Raw genomic sequence first — 6,705 nt, 5'->3', positions numbered from 1 at the left:
AAGTACTTTGTAGCAAGGCATGGTAGTACATACTTTAATCCCAGCACTCAAGAGATGGAAACAGGCAGATCTCGGTGAGTTTGAGGCCAGCCTGGTCTAGATAGTGAGCTCTAGGACAGCCAGGGCTTCCTAAGGAGACCTTGTCTCAAAAAATAAGTAAACAAAGAGATAAATAAATAACTTTGTAATAAACTAAAAAAAAAAAAAAAAATAGTTATCAGTCTGCTACCTCTGAGATTTGGGAGTGTTTCTCTTTCCTCTTTGCCACCACCATGCCTTCCAGACTGAGGAAGACCCAGGAACTCCAGGGCCACATGAGCCACGACAGCATCGGTAAGCACCGCAAACATCCAGGAGGCCTCCGGACTGCTGGAGGCACGCATCACCACGGAATCGAGGGTGACAAGTACCATCCAGGTGACTCTGGGAGAGCTGGTATGAGGCGTTACCGCTTGAAGGGGAACCAGAGCTCCTGCCTAACTGTCAACCTGGATAAACTGTGGACACTGGGCAGTGAGCAGACACGGGTCAATGCTGCAGAAAAAACAAGACTGGAACTGCTCCCATCGTCCATATTGTGCGATTGGGCTACTCCAGAGTTCTGGGGAAGGGAAAGCCCACTGAGCAACCTGTCACCGAGACAACCAGATTCTTCAGCAGAACAACTGAGGAAAAGTGTTGAAGGTGCCCGTGTCCTGGTGGCTTGAAGCCACCCAGGGAGGTTCATTAAATGCTAAACATTTTCCATGCACACAAAAAGAGAAAGAAAAGAAAACCTATTATCAATATGAATACTTAAGGCATTTGCGAGGGTCTGGAGAGAGGGCTCAGAGGTTAAGAACATTGCCTGCTCTTCCAGAAGACCTGGGTTTGATTCCCTGGACCCATGTGGCAGCTCACAACTATCTGTAACTCCAGGGCCAGGGAATCCAGTGCCCTCTTCCAGCCTCCACAGGCACCAGGCACACAAATGACGCACAGACATACATGCAGGCAAAATAATAAAACAAAATAATCATTTTGAAACAAACCCTTTAAGACGCATTTTGCTATTTCATTTAAATAAAACAATCATATTTACTCAAGCCAGCGATTTTGCATGATTCATATAGGTTTATTTCACCCAGAAATGGAAAAGCCTCGTTCATCTTTGAAGCCAATTTTAGTTTTACACACACATACGCATCAACAGTATTAGAAGAACCTGCTCACCATATGTATAAAATACTACAGCCATGTATTTAGAGGAATGCATTTGAATTCCCTCTCTAGCCCCTTTTCTATGTCTCCTATTCAGAAAAGCACTCTGTGGCCCCTGGCTCATACAGTCTTTGCCCTCTATCCACTCATCCTGCCACTGTTGTTCATTCAGGAAATAACATACAGTCCACACCAAGCACCCTGAACTATTTTCTGAATTACACACCTCAATTCTACCTCATCCAACTCCAGTTGAACATAACAAGTACCACTGGTTTTTAAAATCTCAAGGAAAGAAACAACCCTAGGTGTATAAATCCCAATGCAGTTACTTAAGTAATATGAAAGACAAGAAAATGTAACTCCTCCAAAAATCGCAAAGACAATAATGGCATCTAGAGAGTGAAAGCTCCTGAATGAAGAAACACATAAACAGCTGGAGGAAATAAGGAAGACAACGTAATAAATGAAAGAGGAATGCAACAAGATAAAATTATTGAAGAAAATAGGACTAAAAAACCCCAATAAGTCAAATAAAAATTTCTGTGGGACATTTCACAAGTTCTTGACTGAGTCAAGAGGGACTTTCTGAGCTTGAAGAGGAGGTAAAGGGGCTGGAGCAATCAAGGAAAGAAAGGATGGGTGTTAAGAAGGTATCAGAAGGAACTCTAAGATATACATGACACTCTTACAAAAACAAATCTACAAGTTCTGGGCATAGAGAAAGAACAATCTCATTCTAAATGAATAGAAAATATTTTCAAAAGATTCATAAAATTCCCTGGAGCTAGGAAGAGAAGTGCCAGTCCAGATGTGGGAGGCATTTAGGACAGCAAACAGAAACAGCCTCCCCTCACAGTATTGTAATTCCAACACTAATTATCTAAAACAAGGAAAGTGTGTTGGAAGTAGCAAGGGAAAACCACTCAATCACACATAAAGGCAGGTCCAGGGAGCTGGAGAGAGGACAACGGCTCAGTGGTTAAGAGCACTGGCTGCTCTTGCAGAGGACCCTGGTTCAATTACCAGAGCCCACGTGGCGGCTCATGACCATTCACAGGATCCAGCAACCGTTCACATGATGTACATACATGTGTGCAGGCAAAGCGTTCATAAACATAAAATAACACATCTAAAAGAGTTTTTATGGCAGGCCCATAAGACTAACGACAGATTAGTTTGATCCTTAGATTAAACTCAAACTTTAAATGCTGCTGGAAGATCTTGGAATGACATATTTCAAATTCTGATTTAAATGCTTTTAAAGAATTTAGAGGGGAATCGATGGAACTGGGTAATATTATACTAAATGAGATAGCTCAGATGCAGAAAGAAAATGCCACATGCTTTCTCTCATATGTGGATTTTAGCTGCGATTGTTCAGCTTTGTGTGTTTAACCTAGAGTACCTGTAAAGGTCAGGTAACAGAAAGGACACATGAAAGTGAGGAGGAAGAAAGACTTTGAAGGGAAGTGGATAGTTAACACATGTGATGTGAAAGGGGACGAGAACTACTCAAGTCAAGGTGTAAACACGGACAAGTGGTGGGGAGGAGGTGAGATGGTTAGGCACAGCTGAGGATATACCAAAAAGTCTCAGTGGAAACCCACTATTTGTAAGCTAATTAAAAGATGTAATTTAGCCAGGCGGTGGTGGCGCACACCTTTAATCCCAGCACTCAGGAGGCAGAGCCAGGCAGATCTCTGTGAGTTTGAGGCCAGCCTGGGCTACAGAGCGAGAGCCAGGACAGGCACCAAAACTACACATAGAAACCCTGTCTTGAAAAACAAATATATATAATTAAAAAATAATAATGAGATTGAACACAGGTTCCCTTAATGGGTGGGCAATACTTTCCCCTGAAGAAATGAGTTACTCAAAGACTGGTAAAAATTTCCCCTCTGTGAGTTATTGACCAGGAAGTCCTCAGAGGTCCCCCAAACAACACAAACTTCTGCCGTTGCTCTTGGCTGCCCACCATAGCTAGACAGTATTGCTGAAGACATAACACACTTCGGTTGAGGTCACAGAGAAATCAGTCAGGAACTGACATGGAAACTGCCTCCCTGCTGGCTAGCCTTCATGTTGGTGGAAATAGGGCCCTGGCGCAGAAAAAATGATCAGTGAATTCACCCAACAACGGACCATGAATGCTACAATGCTAACCTGCCAGGCAAGATACCCTTGCTCGTGCAATTACGGCATGACTGTCAGGGAGCTAAGTAGTCACTTTCTGATTGGATTTGAGGTTTGCTCCAGAGGAGGAAATGTATGCCCGGTGTTGTAAACAGTAAAGAATACACGGTTCAGGAGTCTATAGGCCCTAGATGGAAACCTACTATTGTTTTGTTGTTGTTAAATGGACATGTTTTCAAACTGCCTTCTAAATAATTATATCCATAGACTAGTGCTACTCTCAACCTCAGTCAGAGAAGCCTCTTTGTGCAGTGAGCAGCTGTCAGTGCAGACTTGGAAGTGGTCAAAATGCTAAGGATAATTAACTGTTGAGTGTTCAGCCCTAAATGGAACACTATACCAACAGCCCACACGACCCAAAGTTTGGGGAACATTATAGGAGAGGAAACAGAAGATATGTAAAAGGTGGAGAAGTCAAGGACTGTGAAATGTCCTCTGGACGCGACATGTTCATTGCACTCATGAACTCCCAGCAGCTGGGGTTACCTGCACAAGACTTGAACAACATCAAGCCAGTCAGCATTCCAGCATGGAAGGGAAGCCCATGATCCTAGCTGAGGAGATATTTGCAACTGATGGAAATTCATCTTGTTTTGGTGTGGTCCTAAAAGTCGCCTATCTTCTTAGAGGATGGTCCCACACCCACGCATATGTAAATAGCACTAATTAGACTCAATGACTTATGAAAAAGGAAAGGAGGAGATGAAGGTGGGAGGGGTAAGTATTGGAAGGTTCTGAAGTGTAGGGGGGATCTGAGTTAGATATGACAGAGATATTTTGTAAACATGTATGAAATTGTCAAAGAATAGATTTAAAATATTCAAAAAGGAACCCCCCCCATGGAAACTCATTACTTTGTAAGCTACTTTAAAAATAAAAAATTTTAAAAAATAAAAATAGTAACAGAAATAAAGATGAGCAACAAAATGAACTAAAAGGGAGTATGCTCTTAGGCACTGTTTCTTCCTGGTTGGGGAGGTCCCACCTCTGTTTACTTTGGTTCTGTCAGTCAGGATGTTGCTGCAAACACATCACACATTTCCTGGGATCTGCAGCACTATCTCAAGGCAGCTTCAGCCATCATCAATTAAGCTTTCTTAAAGGTGGCTCTGTGATCTTCAAAGGTTCCTGGGGTCATCTGATTATCCATGCGATTGATACACAGTCATGTCACAAATGAAGAGACTGTCCTAAACTATAGTGCCTGCCATCCTCCTTGACTTCCTGCATAGCTGTGCCCAAATCCCAGCCATATGTCTCTGATGCAATGCTTTCTTCTTCTGGGCTGTTTCCTGGAGGCTCTGTTGCTTTGTTTGTTTGTTTTGTTTCGTTTTGTTTTTCTTGACAGGGTTCCTCTGTGAAACAGTCTTGGCTGTCCTGGAATTCACTCTGTAGACCAGGCTGGTCTTGAACTCATAAAGATCTGCCCGCCTCTGCTTCCCAAGTGCTGGGATTAAAGACGTGCACCACCACTGCCTGGTGGCTCTGTTCCTTTTTAATATGAATTAATTTAGATACATAGACAGTGTGTGTGTGTGTGCACACGCGCACACACACGCGCGCGCGCGCGCGCGCGCACGCGCGCACACACACACACACGCACGCACGCACGCACGCACGCACGCACGCACGCACATGCTTGATGTGTATGTGCCATGGTGCACACATGGACTGTAGAGGACAGCTTTATTGGGTCAGTTTTCTCCTTCCATCTTTACATGGCTACCAGAGATTGAACTCACCTTTACTCCATGAGCCATCTCACTGGCCCTTTCTATTGTCCTTCTTACCTATGAGCCTCGGGTCTTTACATAGGACTTGCCCAGTATAGAGTAACCATGCCAACAGTCCCTGCAGCTGAAAAACAGTCTAGGGTGGTGTAAGAATGAGCTTAGGGATGCTCATGTGTTAGAGCTTCATAAAGCACTAGACAGATTTAGGGTGTTGCTATTCCTGACATTCTTGATAACAACACCTTGGGGATCGCCATCTCGCTGTTCCCTGGATGCCCTTGAGTCCACATTCTGCCCCATGTGTCTCTCTCATCTCATCATAGGGGCCAGCCTTGGCTACTGACATTCATTCATATGACCCTCTCCAGATACTTAGAGTCCTGTTTGCATTGCCCTGGTTAGACCAGCCAAGGTTAGAAATCATCCCTGAATAGACAAGACAGATAAATCTGCAAAAGGAAGGGGCTGGCACATCCTTTCAGTTCTAAAGTTTTTATATGTTTATTTTCTTCCATCACTAACCTTCATGCTTCTCATTTCCATCAGAGCCTGAAGCAGTGGTTCTCAACTTGTGGGTATCAACCCCCTCAGGGGTCACACATTAGATATCTGATATCCTACATATCAGATATTTACATTGTGATTCATAACAGTAGCAAAATTACAGTTATGAAGTACAATGAAATAATCTTATGGTTGAGGATCACAACGTGAAGAACTGTACTAAAGGGTCGCAGCATTCGGAAGGTTGTAAACATAATGCCAGGCTCACATGGGTCCCTTGCATGTGTGGTTTTATTATTTGTTCATAAGCAGTGGGCTTCTCCTGCTGACATGGTGTCAGAACAGTCCAAGAATGAGCGCTTGTGAGAAAACAAGACAAGATTTTGGAATCTTGGTTTCTTCAAAACACAGAACTGTCCTTGGAATATGCTTTCATGCCCCTCTCAGGCATAGAGGAGAGGTGTGAGTTTACTTCGGATTATATTTTGAGGCTCCATTCTCCCAGGTTCCATCGACTTTAGAGCAATAAACAACAGGATTTGTTTTTTACTGGATGTAAAAGACACCTGCTCTGGGCCGGTGAGTCTGCTCACTAGATAAAGACACCTGCCTTCGAGGCCAAGGAAAGGGAACTTTTTTAAAAAGATTTATTTATTCATTTAATGTGTACTGGTGTTTTGCCTGTATATACTCTGTGTGAGGGTATCAGATCCTCTAAAACTGGAGTTACAGACAGTTGTGAGCTGCCCTGGGGGTGTTGGGAACTGAACCGCGGGTCCCCTGGAAGAGCGGCCAGTGCTCTTAACCACTGAGCCATCTCTCCAGTCCCAAAAGGGAACTTCTTCAGGTATCTCCTTCTTTGGTTTTGCCGTGTGTGTGTGTGTGTGTGTGTGTGTGTGTGTGTGTGTGTGTGTGTGTTTTGTGCACCATATACATGAAATGCCTACGGAGCCTCGAAGGGGGCGTTGGAGCCCCTGATCTGGAGTTACCAGCTGTGAGCCACCAGATGTGCGCTGGGAATCAAACCCAAGTCCCCCGGCAGCAGCCAATGCTCTTGGCTGCTGAGCCGTCT

General features: G+C 44.0%; 1 pseudogene; it reads left to right on the top strand.

Moving 5' to 3' along the window:
- The first annotated feature begins 272 nt into the window (after positions 1-272).
- Positions 273-682, top strand: LOC118594240 (annotated as a pseudogene).
- The last annotated feature ends 6,023 nt before the right edge of the window (positions 683-6,705 follow it).

This window comes from Onychomys torridus, chromosome 12, assembly GCF_903995425.1.
Source record: "Onychomys torridus chromosome 12, mOncTor1.1, whole genome shotgun sequence".
NCBI lineage: Eukaryota > Metazoa > Chordata > Mammalia > Rodentia > Cricetidae > Onychomys > Onychomys torridus.
Note: the sequence above shows the minus strand (reverse complement) of the source record. Positions and strands in the feature narration are given on the sequence as shown.